We start from the raw sequence: 19,272 nt of genomic DNA on the forward strand, positions 1-19,272 counted from the left end.
CTTGTCTGCTTTATGGGCCTTTATAATTTGACGCTTCCTTTTGCATGTGCTCTTCCTGGAGGATCTGTGGGGCAGGCTGCGGGTCAGATCTGGTGTTTTTGTGTGTGTGTGTGTGTATGTGTGTGTGTGTGTTTTTTTTTTTTTTTTTTGGTGAAGCAGAGGGGTCAGCTCTGCAACCCCATGAGGGCGCCGACGCATAGGACTAAAAGAAGGTGTAAACCTGACTTTGATTTCGGAGGAAAAAACAAAAGAAGAAAAGATCTCCAGGTGTTTGTACGTGAATGCAAAAAGAAAATGACAACATGATTACTTTTATGACTTTTTTTTTTTTAATCAGCCTCAGCATCAATTGAGTTTTCTAGTCTGATCTCAGAGAACATATTGGTGGATTGACAATAGTTCCATCCCGTGGCATCTCCCAGTGTGTCAAACCAATATGGTAATGTCTCCGGACAATTCAAAGGTATTGATCTCCTGATGTGACAGAAGATCACTGAAGGTGTTCAGGGCTACCTTTTAAAAAGCAGTTTACAAAACAGACTAAAACACATTTCCTTTTAGGGTTTTCTTTTTTTTCTTTCTTTTTTTTTTAGCAAGTACACATTTACTGGGATGCTTAGTTTTAATTCCTGCTGATTTACGAGGATATTTCTAAGACGACAATTTTCTTTCTTCTTTACACGGTACACTCGCGCGCACACATGTACTCTCTGCCTCTCTCTCTCTCTCTTTCTCTCTCTCTCTTTTACACACAAACACACACACTCCCACCCACACTCTCTCACACAGATGCGGGAGTTTACTGATAAAATCTATAATTAATTGAGGATCGTACTGATATGGAAATGGGGCAAAAAATATTAGTTAACGCGCCCTATTGTCAAGCTGCGTCCGGAGAAAGAGCATCGTCTGCCGGGAGAGAGGGAGGGTGGAGACCAGAGGGGGGTGGGGGGGATTTACAAAAAAAAAGAAAAAAAGAAACGCAAGATGTTAAGATAAGTGCTAGCCTGTATCAGCCGTCTAAATCCGCTTTGCACTTTCTCATTTTCTAGGAGAAAACAAGCAAAAAAATAGCAAACGCATCTCCGCAGAAAATGTGGACTGTGCGCACCAAGTTAATCACTATAAAGTAGGAAATAAGCACATCCTCTCAGAAACGTAGAAAAGCACAGAGAGAGAAAAAAAAATCACGCCGTTTTATGTAAAGTCCTCCATTTAGGTGTTACAAAGTCGCAAATGATAAATAGGTCCTTTTCCTGCAGCTTTTGGGTAGGCGCACGCAATGGTCCCTGCGGACTCTATATGCGCGTTTCGCTGCAGCAGCGGGGTCGACTCGACTCTCCAAGCCGTCTGTGAGCGACGCCTCCCAGGGCGGACGGACTAGAAAACCCCCCTGGAGGACAGGGAAGCAGCTGCAGCAACAGCAGCCACGGCAGCAGCAAGCGCCTTGGATCCGGGTGGAAAGTGACGCCTCCGTTCATCACCTCGACCCACCCACCCCTCTTTGTCAGAGACCTCTCTAAACCCAGAATAAACAGCCTCGGGTCGGGTCGGGCTCGGATCTCTTGGCTTCTTAAGGATCCAGTTGGTGTAAGTGCAGTGCAGTCAATGTGGCTGCAAAGCAGACCCTAGTACTTCACTTGCCAGCAGCAGCCTTATCATCACATCCCAAGTCCCGGCTCATGCAGTTCAATTCACCCCCAGCTTCGATTTTTTTTTCTCCATGAAGGCGAACAAGATCTCTTGATTTTCTCTCCCGTTTGAGAATGTGAAAAGTCTTCCTCTAAAGCCCCCCTCCCCTTCACCCACCCCCCCCCCAAAAAAAAAAAACCTCTATTAAGGGACCCGATGGGGGGAAACACAGTAAATGGTTTGCATTGAAAAAGAAAATACGGTCAAATAAGCGGGTCACTTTGATAGAACAGTAAACATAAACCGAGCTTTGAACACGTAGGGGGATTTTTTTCTTTTTTTTTTCTGTTTTTGGGTGACCCCATATTGGATCTTTTTCAATTTGACTCTATTGAACCCACCCGGGGCCTCAGCGGTCTCGAAAGGGCACAAGATGTCTTTCAGACACGCGGTGGATTAGTGTGAAGCTCTGTGGCTTTGATTTTTTTTAAGCTTTAATAGTCATACATGTAGAATTTACACAATACGCAATTTTTTTTAATTTTTAAAAAAAAATTTTTTTAGAAAAATAAAAGTAAAAGGTAGGATATAAGCTTAGATACACGAGTTTTGTCACATGTTTTGGTATGTGTTGATGTGCGGCACAGGCCAGTTTTCACCGTCCGATTCTGTTTGATTTCTTATCTTCACTCACATTATCACTTTTACTTTAAGTCAGGCTCCGTCTGTTTTGTCAGAATGCTTAAAATGCAATCAAATAAGGACATCAGTAAGACCTCAAAAAAGAAAAGAAGAGAAGAAAAAAAAAACAACATCCACATAATCTGCAGTCAGTCTCATTCTGAGCGTAATTCACCTGTGGTGTCATAATCAATAAAAATCAAGCTGATGACAAACAGCAGTGCGCAAACTTTAAAGGTAATCTCATTCTCGGAAAAATAAAAATAAAAATATTCTAAAAGAATCATCTTTTTAAAGATGGTTTTCAATTGTGGGATAAAAGCGGAGGTTGACTTCTAGCGTCAGGGTGGTTATTATTAGTAATAGAGGGAGGCGTTTTGTCCATTGTTCTACATGTGATTTGGTCCCTCAGAGAGCAACTGCACAAAAGGGATTTTCTGAGCGCATGGACCTCTGCGGCCGCCAGGGCTCCGTGTGCGCGTCATTTGCAATGTGGAGACTGTTGATCAACTCACTAATTACACTTCTCTCCTCTCTCCCTCCCTCTCCGTCTCCTTTTTTTTCCTTTTTTTTTTGCTCCCTCCCTCTCCTCTCTCTCCTCTCGCTCTCTCTCTTCTCTCTCTCTCCCGTTCGCCCTCTCTCTCTCTCTGTCTCTCTACCCATTCCCAGAGTGCATATCGGGAAATAGACACACAAAGACATGCGCACTCAACTTAATCAGCCATTTTTTTAAACAGGGCTAAAACGATAATAATTAGCAGAATAAAGACATATCGGATTTTCATTTCCTTTCCTCCGTTTCCCCGACCTCCCGTCCAACGAGAGAAACTGCGAGGCAGCCCCCGTCGACACGTCGTTTCCACCGCCACCGGAACCAAAATAAGGGATAGCTCTCCAAAAAAACGCTTGTCATTTGTGATTTTTACCCCTTTTTTCCCATTATAAAGTTGGAGGATTATTGTAATTTTCCACGTTTTTATTTCTTTTTCTTTTTTTTTCTTTTTTTTTTCTTGTTGTCTAATTTCGCAAGCCGCTGGATGTGACTGTTTTATAAAACCAGGAGCAAAGAGTGGAGCGGAGGTGACGCTTTTGGAGGGGGAAGAAAGTAAGTTTTTTTTTTCTTTTCCTTTCCACCTCTCCCTTTAACTTTTATTGAGTAGTTTTGGGGGTGCGTGTGTTTAAATTTAGGGGTCGGGTATCGATTATCTATCTGAGTGGAGGATCTTTGACACCTTGGTTGCCCGGATAACAGGTGCTGGGTGTTTTTTAACCCACAACACAGGGGGGGATATGGTGATGTTAGTGCAACTCCAGCGCTTTGGCTACAGTAAAAACAGGCGACTGTCAGGATTGGAGACGCTCTTTTTTTTTTTTTTTTACGCATGTGTCCGTGGGAATACGTGCCGAACACGACCGGTCTTTTGCAAAGTTTTACACGAATTGCAGTCCATCTCGAGTCGTGTGCGGATTTAGTGATAAAAGCGTGAGACGAGACGAGCGTCCCTGTGGCTTTGCAGTGCGGATGTGTGTTGCCTTTTTCCTGGAGTCCGATTCCTCCTCGGACATGTCCGCTTCCAGCTTCTTTCCCCTCGATGTGTCCGGTTTTTGTCGTTTCCACACATCGTACTGGCCCATTATGAGTCTTTAACCCTCAGAGAGCCCGGTTTGAACCGCCGTTTTGGATCCGCCGCGCTAAAAACCCAGTTTCTTTCTTTTCTTTTTTATACAAGTCGGCTTTCTCGCACTGAAGTGATCAGTTTCTCTCCCCCGACACGATCCTCTCTCATCTGCGAGAGTGCAATTCTTTGAAAGCAACCGGACTGAAATGTTTTATTTTTTATAAGAGATCCGCAACTTAAGCACACGGTATTTGCTACTACCTGCTGGACTTAGAGATCGGTCTGTGTTTTTTTTTTTTTTTTTGTTACCGAAGCTCGGGCAGCTGCGTCGCCCGGAAGGGGGAGAGCGATCGCCTGTCTCCTGATTGCACGGAGTCCCTTTAGAGATGACTCCTGGTGCTTCTGGTTTTCCCAAACATTGGCATTTGCAAAAATCAGACTTCATTCTCAATTTACACCATTAATCCCATCAATAAATTTAAACAAACTTTTTTTTAAATAATCATTCTCATTTAGCTTTTGTTGTTGTTGTTGTTGTTGTTTTTGTTTGTTTGTTTTGTTGTCATAAAAAGTCACGAGTTCCATGACTATCATTTTATTACACAAATTCACCTTCCACCAATAGTCCTGGAAGATGCTGGTTGCAACACCTTCTTAAAGTGTTGTTTAGTAATATTTTACAGGAGGGAATAGGAGTAGAGATGTGGATTCTCTGGCGTTTTTGCGTCCTGGTTGCTGTTCTTTCTTTTCTTTTCTTTTTTTTTATATCTCAAAGGGGTGGTCAGTGACAGGGGGTGGGGGGGGACATCGATCGCACAGGAGGTTGGGAAAAAAACACACACACATACACACACACACACACACACACACACACACACACCAGGGCCAAGGGTCTGGTCATTCTCCACCGCGGCTATGCAACGGTCCAAAGAGAGTGTGTGTACGGGAAGAATGAGTAGTCGCTCTGGGTGAACGATGCGCTAATATGAGCGACCTTATTTTTATAGGACTGTTTTTGTTGTCCTTTATTATTCTCCGAGTGTATCTACTTACCCTCAACAATTTCTCTAATTATTTTAGACGGCTTAACACCGGTGAAATGTGTTTGATTGGTGGATGCTTGTAGTTATTCAATACGAAACCAATAATTTTAATAAAAACAAAACAAATAATAATACAAATGTAGAATAAATAAAAGACAGATTAATAATAAAAAAAACGGTCTCCTGTCACAGTTAGCATAGTTGTTGTAATAATAGTTAATAATAATAATAATTATTATTCTTAATATTATTACAAAATTTTAATTTAAAGATGAAAACAGAATTAACTCGACGTCTCCTCTTCCACATCGTCTGCATGATTTTGTTGCATTTGCCTGCTTGTTTATTAAGCCAAGGATTGATGTTTATTAGACAGGATTAGATCCTCAGTTCAATCAGACAATCCAGCTCCATTTGCACAAAAGCCTCTACTTCCACACGAAAACACGCAGGCCAGGCCCTGATAAAAGAATTAAAATTATTATGAAACGAGATGATCCTGTCTAATTGCAATGCATTTCATCAGTTAATGATGGTGTTGTCTCACGCTATATTATTCCATAATAAGACATTTTCTCTCCCCCCATAACCCCCCTCGTTTTATTTTTATCCTTTGTCTTTCATATATATATATATATATATATATATATATATATATATATATATATATATATAATTTTTATAATTGTAGAATTCCAGGCCTCTTGTTTTTGTTTTTCTGTGCTGGGTGCACTTTCAAAGACTGACTGTGTATCTCTTTTCTTGTTAGTTAAGCAATTCACAACATTCATTTTACCCATGGCAGAAGGAGGGATTAAAACACACACACACACACACACACGCACGCACGCACGCACGCACACGCGCGCGGGCATATATAGTGTAAAAGATGGGCAGACAGCCCTCGAAGGACAAAAGCTGTTGGCTTGAAAATGCTTCTTGATTATTAAAAGCTAATGCATTTCCAGCATTGCAGCCTTCATTAAGGGTGTGGATGGAGGGGGGCAAGAGGGATGAGAGGGTACTGGGAGGAGGAGAGAGGGAACGAGAGAGAGAGAGAGGGAGAGAGAGAGAGAGACAGGGGCTGAGTCTGTCCTATAACTCCTGGGTCTAAGACACATGCAGCTAGAAGATTGGCTCGGGCCTCTCCTAGGGGTCGACAATGTGTCATTTCCACCCGGCTAGATTGCCCTCTGCCTATCTGATATTAATGTGCAAATCAATATTTCAGGGATTAAATTTCCCTTCTTCATTTTTTATGGTTTCTACCTCAATAAGTCTCCCGTCTAATAGAGGAGGCTGGATGATTTAGAAGCCGTTGCTGCAGAAAGAGACAGAAAGAAATAGAGAGAAGCTTTGCAACAAGGCTATCGCTGCATTTTAATGTTCCTCTTCGTGGATCCCCCCCTCACCCCCATAGGCCTTTGGTAAAGAGGGGGTATATCGCTGCTTTACAGTGTAAAGACGGCCAATTTGACTAAAAAGGCAGAATAGGGAAATAGGAGCATGGTTGAATACTTAAGACGCTGTGGTAATCCGAGAAGCAGGTATTAGTAAAGGGGGAGCTTCCCACTGCCTCAAAAAGACACACGCGGAGCTACATCCGAACCTGCATTACCAGCTGTCATGCTCCAGTGAGCAGTATAGCTCACTACACGCTGGACTGCTGGAGCAATATCCATTTTTTTTTTTCCCCTCCTTCTTCTTTATTTTTCATCTCTTTTGAATAGGCAACCATCGACACCCACTGGAGAGATTTACTCTCCTGCATAATAACATCTGGCGTGCGCGTGTGATTGAAATGAATAACTCTGACACAATGACCTGCGTATGATTATCGGGGAAGGGAGGAGCGTATTACCATAGCCATAATGCTGCATCTCATTTGAGAGTCAACTAAATGAGCTTGGACCTTCTGACTACCAATAGACATTCATTAAGGGACAGTGCCCATAGAGGCCTCTGTCTGGCTATAGGTGTGTGTGTGTGTGTTTATTTAATTTGCCTTGCTGTGCCATCTGGTGCGTGCATCGTGCACGCATGTGTCCGTGCGTGTCCGGCAGCAGCGCAGTGTGAGTTTTCCTCCATTCAGCCCAGATTCTCCCCTCATTCGCCCTCTGCTGCAGAGCAGTGTGGACTGTTTTAACGTAGCCTCGATAGGTAGAGTGTCAGCGAATGAAAGCAAGAAAAAAAAAAGAGGGAAAAAGAGACAGAGGAAGAGGCACAAAAGAACTCTAATTGTAGCTCGACCGCTTGGCTTCCTCCCTGATTCATGGCCATTACAATGTGAAAAGCACAACCGCCTGTCCTCCATTATCAAAACGGCAGGCCTACACACTCTCACATCCAGGCACACATGCTCCCTGAAGGGAATCATGTTGTTTTTTTTTTTCTTTTTTTCTTTTTTCTTGTCTTTTATCAATAGCTCCAATGACTGTTGTCCTTCCTGGCACCTGTTTTCTGTGGTTTCGGTGTTGGGCAAGTCCAGTGTGTTCCGTACGTAAGAGGTGTTTGCTTTTATGTAAGGGTGGAGATAAGTTCTTCAAGTTTAAACTTCAAGTACCTGCACTTGTTTTTCTTTTTTCTTTTTTTTTTTTTTTTTTTACAGTTAGCGTAAATATGTCCCGTTTCAAGCTGTCTCTTTTATACCTCTTCTTCTCCCTTAGATTTTCTTTTATGCAACATCTATTACGCAGCCTTTCAAAATGCAAACTTTTTGATGCAAAGATATTCAACCTCTGAACCTTTTGTTTGCACTCGTGTGTGCGTTTGTGATGGTTGACGATGTGCAGTAGTCGTCGTGTCAGGGTCTTCTGGCCCAGGGAGGCCTGAACAGGGGAGAAGCTAAGAAGTTCACTGCAGCTCAGCATCATGTCTGAGAGAGGGGAACTTCCTGTGTCAGCCCTGGGGCACCACTACTAACTCGCAGTTTCTTTCTATCACACACACACGCATACACGCGCACAGACTCGCACACAAGCAAGGCACGGCGGAGGGTTAAAGACTTGGAACGAGATCAAGCTCGTGCATAGCTCCCGGGGAGGGTACTTGTGAATATGCGAGTTTTAGTGTAATTAGCACTTAATTATATTAACATATGCAAATTGTCAGGCGGAGAGCTTGTACTGCCGGTGGGTATCGGCTGAGATACAAGTGCGTCTATTGTACCACGGTGGCAGAAAAGAGAATAACGGGTGTGTGTAAGGCAACAGGCCAGCAGCAAGCAGCCAGTCCCCAGCGCTAGCACCTAACCAGCTAGGGTCATTTAAGTCTATGGATGGCCACTTTGCCAAATTTCATTAGTCGCCATGACGACATTTGTAATTGTCCAGACTAATGTCCTTGTCCCTGATCTGTCATCGGTCGGGATGGGTGCACCGACCACCCTCCCACCCCCAAAAGTTGGGGGGGTGGAAAAAAGGCCTGATTGTCCGAGATTAAACAAGTCCACACCGACTCTTGCTTACAGCGTTTCGCTACTGTGAGCATTTGCATATTCAAAAACACTCTGTCTGCCCTGCGAGTGTGTGTTTGCATGTGTGCAGGCCAGTCTGTCTGCATGTGGAGACAACATGTTGGGACGGGGGAACAGTAGATAATCTGCGTGCCACATATGTAACACACTTACAGACCATGTAGCAAGACAAGTGAGAAACGTGTGGGACCGGCGTAGCCCTGTGTGGTGTAGTGCCGCTGAATTTGTTTTATGGGGATTTCACAAAGCTGAGACTCTGGCTAAGGAGGTTTTGGAACAGAAGAACAAGGACGAGGAGTTCTGCCTCTGAAACTTCCAGACCCTCTCTTCATTTCATCTAAATATCTAATTACAACACATTAAAAGCCATACCTCCAGCTGAGCAGCCCGACTCCCTTTATTGGGAATAGGGTGGACAAACATTTCATGTGCTGTGCTTTCTGATAGCCAAAGGTGGATAGAAACTAGGCCTAGTTTGGTGCTACTAGTACTTGCATGCTAATCCTGTTTTTTGACAGGAACGTAAACTGATATAATTGCTTTTCAGAGGCAGGAACGGCAGTTTATACAAGTGTGAAAGCACGGGAAAAGGGATTAGCATTATTTTGCATAATGCTGGGCAGGCGCTGAATGGGGCATTGAACGCTTGACTGGGTGACAGAGATGAAAGAGAGATGAAATGCTCTACCCCTTTGCTCTTTCTCTCTTCCCTCTCTCTCCTCCTCTCCGCTTGGCCCTGTCTCCCAGGCCGCTACCAGTACTTGACTGTCTGTGTCGGGGAGAACCCCGGAAACACAAGACCAGTGTTTTCAGGTGTTTGTTCAGACTCCAGCAGAAGGAAGTTGTCATGTGGAGCAATATGTATGATAATAGAGTAACAGTGGAGACTGGTAAAATCCCTAAGCCTCCATATATATACTAAACTGGATCCCTAAAGCACTGGAGTGTACAATTATGTAGTGGATGGTCGAGGCTCAGGTAGTATTTACATGGAAGGAAGGGAGCGGCTTTCGTGGATCAAATCAAACTACACTGCTCTTACATTTTTCTTTATTGAGATGTTTGCCGAGGATTTGGTGGGATATCATCCAGACTGAGGCAACTGTGAAATTTCGAAGCAGGTGTGTTTTATGTGATCGCCCGCGAGTGCGCGTGTGCATGTGCATGTGTGTGTGTGTGTGAGCGAGCTCGGAGGGACTGCCAGGGTGGTTTAAAATCGCCACCGTGACTACCATATGACCCAGCTCGACATAGTAAGTAATTTATGATCAACCGTCATCTTCTGGTGTATGGAAATGATCCAGGGTTAAGGGAGGGGCATGAGGTTAGACGGTGGAGAACATGAGCAGCACAAAGGCCGGTGTGGCCTGTTTTTGTTGTCTCTCATTGGATGGGATACTCTTTCTTTGACCTTTTGCACGCCTTCCTTCGCCTTTCATATGCTAATCCCCCGGACAGACCCGAGGAGGAAACACGCTGGAGCTGAGTGGAAGAGGACAAAGACTTGCTCTCTTATTCTCTGCCTCCTTTCCACGCTATATCTCCTCTTTTCTTGCCTCTTCCCCTCTCGAGCAACTTGACAGATTTTGGCTTGAAAGGAAGTGAGTGCTTAGTGGATGAGAAAGGTGGGGATGCCATTCTCGCCGTGACCCACGCCACCTGTGAGGATCAAGTGTGCCGCAGAGATCCTGAGTTATGTGTACGCGGACTTTTATCTGGAGTGGCCCTTATGGTGTGTATTGACATTCGGTAACATTGCGAGCCACGCTGCTGGTAGTGCTACAGCACAGGCCGAGTCAGTTAAGGAGAGATTTGTTGCTTTTCTTGTAGCTCCAGTCAGATTGTTGTAAAGGCTCTATATTTTTCCCTGTCTCTCTCAGCTTTGGCAACTTCTTTCAACCAGTAAAAGAACTGTCTCTGGCGGGGTAAAAGGATACTAATATAGTTACTAAAACCCTCCCCTAACATAATACTCCAGTGCACCACTCTTCAGCATGACGTGGTTTCAAGGCTCTTTTGACTCTGTTATGGGAAGGGGGCATGTTATCTGTAGGAAATGTAATTTTTGTCCTCATTGAAATCGTTCATTATTGAGCGCGGTTATCTAAATGTTTTTGTTGCTGTTGGTCCAGCGCCAGCCAGGATTGCGTTACCCTCTCTCTCATGTCTCCATCGCTCTCCCTCTCTCTCTTTTTCTCTCATCTCGACAGGCCTTCATTGGTCTCTTAAGGGAAAATAGAAAGTGGGGGATTTTTCTCTACCCTCTGTGCTCTGTCCCGTTCTCAGGCTCTCCTGCCTATTTTGCATCGGCCATCCCATACAGGATATTAGCCATGGAAAAACACGGGTCTGAGTATTTGGAATAATATGTTTATTCTTTTCATTTCAAAGTGGAAGTGGGGTGGGTGGGGGGGATTTCGGAGGGTGGGGAAAGAACAATCAGGGCCGTGTGTTTGAGTATTCTATCTGTTTGATCTGAGGTCCTGAGGGCCTCGGGGGTGGCAGAGATTCTCAGGTTTAGGTCAAATAAAATAGACTGATGGAAAAAAATGAGGCCTCTCTCTTGTGTTGCTGATTGCTTTCTCTGGGTGTCCTTTTGGTGTGTCTGTCTCATGTTCTCCTTTGCTTTTTGTCTCATCTCTCATCAGTGGATGTTCTTCTTTTCCTCTCTGACAGGTGCTCTGATACTGGGAGTGAACTGTAAATTACCAGGCAGTTTGAATGCAAAGAGAAACTGCTAATCTCATACTGCATATCATAATATACACAGTATAATATGCGCTGCTTTAATTTAATTTACATTCAAGTCAGTTTATTTTCACAAATTATCGAACATATGAAGCAAAAGCAAAAAGATATGGTATTCGATTCATTTACGACTAAAAATCTGAAAAGAAGTGTGCAGTTGTGTTCAAACCCCCTTACTCTGTTCCTCTAAATAAAATTCAGTGCAACCGTCTGCCTTCTGAGTCACGTAATTAGTAAATCAAACTTTTTTGGTGTGTAAATAATTCTCTGTATTAATCCAGCTGTTCTGTGGAGACCTTAGGAGGGAGAAGGAAACTGGGCAGGGTCAACAAAAAAGATGAACGGAGTTAAATGTAGGCCAGTCTTAGAAATAAAAGTGACAGATGCTAAAGACTTAAACTTGAACAGCAGGAACAAAACACTGAACCACATTGGACAGGTTTAGATTTAAGCATACCCATCTGTTAAAATGACCCAGTCAAAGTTCAGAATCAAATCTGTGGCTGGACACAAAAAGAGCTCAAGCTATTTTGCTACGAAGAATAAGCGGGATATTTTCAGATCGAGGGCCGAATGCGAATCGGTTCAGTTTAAAATTTTCACCGTAAAATAGAAAGTAAAGACACGTATTCATGTTAAAATTCTGGAAGAATACAGTACGTGGTATTGTGTCAAGATGTAAAAAAAAAAAAAAAAAGTTTATGCCGGCCAGACTGTCAGGCTCTGACATTGATTGTCCTCTGCAATTCAAAATACATTCACTGTGAAGGACACTTCCTCAGCTCTTCAACTCCATGCGAGAGCCTCAAAGTCCTTACCTCACATATATTCACCAAAGTGTTCAGCAGCCTTTTATTTTAGAAAGGTTTGTCCCTCCTGTACTTACCAAGAAAACAATATGCGGTACAAAAGGTTATATGCCACGTTCTATCGATTGCTCTCAGAAGTATTTTCAGAGCTATGAAAGCTGGCAAGATAAAAACAAAACCATGACAAATATGCACAAGTACTTCATTCAAACAGAGGAGGCAGCAATCTCTGAGCTTGGAAGGGGAAACAATAAAAAAAAAGTTGATGAATGACTAAGTCTCTCCAGGTTTGAGAAAAAAAAAAAAAAAACACCCCACAATAGCATAAGACATCTCATGACAAATGATACATTCTTTTCCCCGTTGGCCAAAGACAAAGGAAAGGATTGAAAAGGCAGAGAGCCCAGTCACAAGATGTGTGCGCATTAATAGACCTTAAGGAAAGACTGAAGTCTGAGAAAACACGGAGACTGTGTCAATAGGGGATAATCATTAAAATGTATAAATCAGATAAATCCTGCTTTCTTTTTAATTCACTTTTTTTCTTTCCTGTATGTGTCGGTGTTTGAATTTGTTTTGCAGGTTTGTGACATGATTGACATTTGGTATTCCTGAAGGCAATTGCACATGGATATCAAGGCCATTGGCAAGGTTTGTCAGGGAATAAGTGGCTAATTAATTATGCATGACTTGTGGCCTTAAACAAACAGTGTAATGAGAGTTGAAATGAAGAAACTAAGGAATTTGATTTGGATTGCATGGAAACGCTTGTTCTGATTAGTATTAAATTCCAGATTCCACTGACATTTAAAAAAAAAAAAAAAGCCCTATGCATAATTTCAGGAATGTATTTGAAACGGCATTAAAATGGCGATATGACTGCGCATGATGTCCCTGCGAAAAAGAGTTTCTCTATGGTATCCCAAGGATTAAATTACAAATAACACTTTTCTATTCCAGTTGCTAAAATACTCGCTCGTAAAGGCCGCCCTAAGAAAGTCTGGTTGCGTCCAATTTGTATTTGCTGGATTAATAGCAATAAAATAAATTGTAAAACGATTTATTTTCCTTGTGTTGGTCTCAGTCTGTTCCAAAGCAGAGAAGCAAACATGTGTCTCCACAACTCCCCAAGGAAGGTTTAAGCCAAAAGTATCCCTCTCAGAACCCAACTTCTTTTTCTGGCCTGGCACCAGCTGTGGAATAATCTTAAATTATTTGCTTTTTCAGAAAGTGGGGGGTGGTGGGGGGAAGGGAAAAAAAAAGAGGGAGAAAGAGACAAGACTCCTCTTTTCTGTGACAGTAAAAGAAGAAGAGCAGAGCAGGCACTGGAATGTTCTTGTATATGAAATTGCAGGTATTAACAAGGCTCGTTTTGTCAGCGGTTTTCACTGATGTATCAGTTCTCTGCACCTAGACTAAATAGTGAGGGGAGTTTTGCTTTGTTTCACCACGGCAAAGATGAGCAGATATTAGAGAGGCTTTGGAGGAGCGGCTAAAAAAGCAAAGTATTTTGAAGAATGGACCTCTTCCTTAATGTTATACCTAAACAACTGCCACTGCGCGGTGATGGATGGTCTGTTAGTGTTGAGGCTGTTGGAGACCCTCACTTATCCTTTTAGCATATTTTGAAATGAGAAGCAGAACTTTTCATCTGCACTTGAAACATTGTATTTCTTTTTTTTTTTGATAAAACCTCATTTTTCTTTAGTATTCACATTCTATGGCGTTTGCGCATTTTGCTTGTCGCGTAAAGAACAACGCTGAGGGTTTTTTTTTTTTAAAACAGACAAGATGATTTAAATTTGATTCTATTTTGCTTATATATATATATATACATATAAAAAAAAAAAAGAAACCGAGGTAATGGGTCCAATTTTTTTATCTGGTTCTTTCTCAGCAGGCTGGCCTAGACGGGGTGTTTATTTGATAAAAGGAATATTGTGGCGTTAATCTAAAACTATGCTAATTACATGTGGCAGTTGTTTGTTTGTAGTGAAATCCAATTAAATTGTACACTTTTCCACTTCTCTGCTCTATTTTGTGTGTGTGTGTGTGTGTGTGTGTGTGCGCTTCCTTTTCTCTCGAAGCTCTCTTTCTATCCTCCTACAGAAAAAGAGCCTGTGATGGCATAAATAACAACTGAGCTTTGCTTGTGGGTTTTTTTCTTTTTTTGTGAGAAGAGGGCAAACTCACAACAGCTGTCAGAAAAAGGGGGTTTGTTTAAAAAGCAAATGGCTTTGGTCTAAAGTTCATTTGGAGACCTCTCTAATTAAATAGAGAGCCGAAAGCTTAAGTTAATTAGTAATTCCCTGGGTCCAGAAATTAGACCTGTCACGAGTAGTCAAGCTCTTGGAAAGCCCAAAAGGTATTGTGTGTTTTTCCATACACCCCCTGTTTCCTCTTCCATCTGTATGAGGCTAAATAGGTGTTCATATGTTCGTTTTTTTTCTCTAATGTAAGGTAAGGACTTCTTCGTCTTTTTTTTCTTTTTCTTTTTTCTCCTGTTGAAAAAGCTCGAGACATTAATGATCTTTTTGTGGCGTGTCAGAGAGGTGTTCAGGAGATGTTTTAGTCAGCGGCGCATAGCTCGTGGCGTCAGTCAGGATACCTGCCCTATGATTATGTTTATGAAAATAATGACAGGGCCAGGGTCCCGCCGAGTGCCGTCTTTAGAAAACAGTGGGGACCTGAACTTTAAACTTTGTTTTCAAAGGAAGCGGAAGATTTGCGGAGGATTCGGTAAGCACGTCTGAGAAATGACAGTAAAATATCCGGGGACAGTTTTTGGGTTCGTCTTTTCTCTTCCCCCTGGGACTGTATAATCAGCCTGATAAGGACGGGTTCAGCAAACATAAATCAGCTGACTGCGACACGCAGGAGAGACGAGGTGTCCCTACCTGCTTAGGCCATAATTGAGTAATAATAAGCATCTGAGACAGGCGGCAAACACACGGCTGCTGTAAAACCTGTTGACTTGTCCGGGCTTTTTCTGTCTTCAGACATATTTCCATGTTGTCGCTTGGTTCCGATAGAAATCTTTCACCAGTTAGCTCAACATTTGTGACATTTTTTTTCCTTAAAAGGAATTTGGCAACAAGTAGCAGGAGTTGCTACATTAGTTTGTAGTGCTTAATAATAGCCTTCGGAGAATCAGCAGGACCTACTGGTCTTGCAAAAGATATTTGAGAGCTGGAAAATTACATCATGTTTTTCTTTTTTTCTGCTTTCTCTACTCGAGGATATTGTGTCAAGTCATAAACATACACACAATCTTACATGCTCACGGTGTTTTGCAATTTTTATTTTGTAACATTAGCAGAGAGCCTGACTCTGGTGTTATTGAATGCAGCATAAACCCTGTCATTTATATTTGCCAGGTGAATATGAAATGCCTGCGTCAGAGGCTGCTTTCTGTGTCTGTGCACACTATCCTTGACTGACGTGGACTGTGTTTGCTTAACCTCTTCTGAGCTGCACCACCAAGGCCTTGTCGATTTAAGTGTGTGTGTGTGTGTGTGTGTGTGTGTGTGTGTGTGTGTGTGTGTGTGTGTGTTTGAGTTTGGGATTTCACCAGTGACAGCTTTCACTTTTTATGGTCTCAAATGTGTATTTCCAAACAAACTGGCTGAGAGGCAGGGTGAGATATATTTAAAAAAAAACAAAAAAACAATCAATGCAACTTAGTGATATTTGTGTGTTTCTATGCACCTCTAAAACATGTATTTTAGAGATTTTTTTTTAAGGATTTGTATTTAGCAGGATTATTAATTTCAGTGGCAAATAATCCCACACTGTCAACCCCTTCAGCCTGATGTGTTTTTGTAGAGAGGAGGTGTGTGTGCATTTGCATGTGTGTGTGTATGGTCTCATGATTTGGTCTCATCCAAAAGATAAGGCTATGATTTATGTAACAGCTTAACCCTCTCATATTGTGTATGTTGTACCTTACAAGAGCATGATGAGCAGGGTAGATTAATATTTATTTAGCACAGGCAAATCAAGGATTAAGCAGTCATCATTTTAGCACTAATCCACGTCTCTGGTGAGATGCAGAGACAAAGCGAAACAGATTAGCACAGACATAACACTGCAACACCGCAATTAGAAGGTGACTTGCTTTCGTCGGTTGCCCAGGAGTTGACAGTAGATGTGGAAAGATCTGCACAAACGCGCTCCCAAGTTGAGTTTTGCTCCCCTCGACTGCTAGCTTTTCTCATTTTCACAGCCGCCCCATCCATCCTGAGAAGAAGCCTTCACTGAAATTAGCAGTGGTTTGCCTGAATCACTCATCTGACGTAAATGCGTCTCATGATCGTTCCACTGTGTGAACACACACACACACACACACACACACACACACACACACACACACACACACGCACACATGCACGCACGCTCTCGCGCAGCCACACACCCAGATTCACTCGCGCCGACACATACACACGCACGGGCGATGAATACTTCTTTCTTAGCTCCAACCACGTGGGAGAGGGACAGTTTGCCTAAACTGTGCAAGTCTGTGTGCGCGAATGCGTGCGTGCGTGCGTGTGTGTGTGTGTGTGATTACTTGGAACTCTGTAAATAAAATTACATTCTTTGCTAATTGAGTTTTGTTGCTGTTCTGGAGATGTGGCAAAAAAGATGAAAGCTCCCTGTGTGTTTCTTTGGGATCGCATATTGCAAATGTTTGCATGTGTAAGCATGCGCTTGAGGGGTGCTAATTTAGTTTGTCCTTAGCGCTCTCCAGTGGTATCCAACCAGGCTGCCTTGTGTACCTGTCAGACTTTTCTCGGATGCTTCAGCCTGAAGACAGAACGTGCAGACAGTCGGAGGCTCGTTTGAAACTGTGTGCGTGGCTGAATGTGCTTGGGGGAATCCCCTCACATGACAAGGACGAACACCCACCCAATGAAGGGACCTGAAACAAAGCGAAACGGAGCTACTGCATATGGGTAGGAGTGGTGATGAGGGAGGAACAGGGGGGTCCATGCCAGCTGTTGGGCTGATTGAGGGGAAAAATAAAAATAAAAAGAAGAGAGATAAATAATGCGAATGAACGGGCGAGTCATGCTGCGACAGAGAAAGACGGGGAAGCAAAAAGAGAACGAATGCCATCCTCAGTTCCCCTTTGCCCTCGTTCCTCTCTTTCACCCAGCCCCTGAATGTTAATGGCTTTTCTGACCCCCACCCTATGAACCCCTCCCTAACCCCCCCCCCGTCCAACGTGCACACACATATATCCCTCCCCATGGACACTGCCGCATTGTTTGTGGTACTGCTTCTATTCTTTCAAACTTAATTACCTTCTTGGCTTTTGTGGCATCAGGGGCTGGAAGTTTTGCTCCCTGGCAGTGGAGGTCGTCACACATTCTTCACAGCACTGGGCTCCGTTGGAGGAGCAATGGGTGCGTGGGGCGGGGGGTAGGGGTAGAATGGGGAAGTAAAAATAAAAAATAAAAAAAAGTGAGAGGAAGAGTCCACATCATCAAGCTGCAAGCATCTTGCACTCCCAAGGTAGCTTAAGTAACCTTTGGTGCACGTGCACACAAGCATGCCTGGTTGTAATAGCCAGGACATAGGCTGCCCTTTGTTTGTGCGGTTCATTTCCAATCAACTCTAATTAACTAGAGAGTGTTTCCAGATTGTCGGCAAAAGAAAAATCCCCAGTTTTTTTTTTTTTTTTCACTCCGCTCGGTCTTTGCTGTTTTCACTTCGTGCGAAGGGAGGGGAAAAAGTGGAGGCATTAGCTATGTAGATTGGCTTCTCCTTTGATGCCAGAAAAAATCTTTAGCAAGGCCAGTAAGTGGGGACTGTGACCCAGCAGTGTCTCACTGTTTATTTTTGTGTTTCACTTTGAATTTAGTCTGAAATATAGCCTCTTCAAAGCCGCGAGGCCTGGGTATATATTTAAACTGGCCCGCGTAAGCCCAAAGTCCATTTGTAAGAATGTTAAATCCAGTCAAAGTTGCCTTTAATCCATTAAACTTTGTCTCTATGAAGCTGTGCGAGCGGCAGATAATCGCCGACACTGACCTTTGGGGTAAGCGGTCTACACAAGTATCGCAAACTGAATTGGAAATCTTTGGAGTGAATGTCTTGTTGACGTTTGGACAGAAGCTGCTGTAATCAGTTCTCAATCAGATCCAAAAAGATTCAAATAGCCATGGATTGTTAAGAAGGTCAATGATGACAACAACAACAACAAACAATAAATTCTGGTCTGCCTATGCATTTGCAAACTCTTCAGTACAACTTTATTTCTCTATTAGTTCTATAAATCTCATTTGTTTCTTTTCATCTCCAGTGTCAACCAGTTTTTTTTTTGTTTTTTGTTTTTTTCTCCCTAACAATGAAATATCAGCCTGAGGGGAGTTAGGTGTAATGTTACCTGAGCAACCAATGAGACCAATTTACTTGTCATCAACCTGAGGGATAGAACCCACATACCTGGTCTCAGAAAAGGATAAAAATGCCTCTTCTGTCCTCTACATTCTTCCCTCATAACCCCACCTCCTGGAAGTCTTGTCTTCCTTTCGTTCGTTCGCATTTAACAGTCCCGTATCGCTGTTGATGTCAACCCGGCGTTAGGTTTTTCCAGATTTTTCTAAAAGACATTTTAGCAGTGTGAGTAATTTGTTTAACAGGATCACTGTGTTAAAGTGGATCTTAAGATGTCTGGGCTGCCCAATGCAATAATGACAAGGTGGCTCTTGGTAATGAAGGCCCTTGCTCACAAAGGAGACACAACGGAGAGGGGGAGGGGGGGTGAGGGGTGAGGGGGGGGGGGGACAAAAAGGGTGTGGGGAGGCACTGCTAAGATCTACTGAAACTTGTGTCTAATATTACACCTTTAGGCCACAAACAGAGGCTGCATTAAAACCCTTTGTGTGTGTTAAGGAGCAAAGAAGACAAAAAACAGTTGGTCATGCTAAAAGCCCTAACCCCCCCGCCCCCCCCCGCCCCTCCTATCCTTTCCCATTTTCTCCCTCTCTCCTTTCTTTTAAGATTTTAAACAGAGCATTAGGCTCTCCTCTGTGATCATGTGCACATGTGCATATGTGTTTGCGCATACATGCACCGGGGCTCTTTGATGGCAACCGAAGCTTCTCTTGCATTGTGAGGAAGGGAGGTAATTCTCCTCCTCCTTTATCCAGTTCGTTTTTCATCCCTTCATCTTTTGCATGGCAACAAATAAACAGGTCTAATTAGACAGAGTAGGCCTATTCATGGCGCTGACAGTGGGAGATGGATGCGGCGACATTCAT

At 43.0% G+C, this 19,272-nt stretch overlaps 1 protein-coding gene across 1 annotated transcript in view; it reads left to right on the forward strand.

The window, feature by feature from the left end:
• The first annotated feature begins 1,855 nt into the window (after positions 1-1,855).
• Positions 1,856-19,272, forward strand: part of zfhx4 (zinc finger homeobox 4) — an 89,434-nt gene continuing 72,017 nt past the window's right edge. Inside the window, exon 1 of the mRNA XM_014981664.2 lies at positions 1,856-3,418. The gene's annotated coding sequence lies outside the window, so the exon portion shown is untranslated. The remainder of the gene's footprint in view (positions 3,419-19,272) is intronic.

This window comes from Poecilia mexicana, unplaced genomic scaffold, assembly GCF_051168715.1.
Source record: "Poecilia mexicana isolate PSO_F unplaced genomic scaffold, ASM5116871v1 scaffold_20, whole genome shotgun sequence".
Lineage (NCBI taxonomy): Eukaryota > Metazoa > Chordata > Actinopteri > Cyprinodontiformes > Poeciliidae > Poecilia > Poecilia mexicana.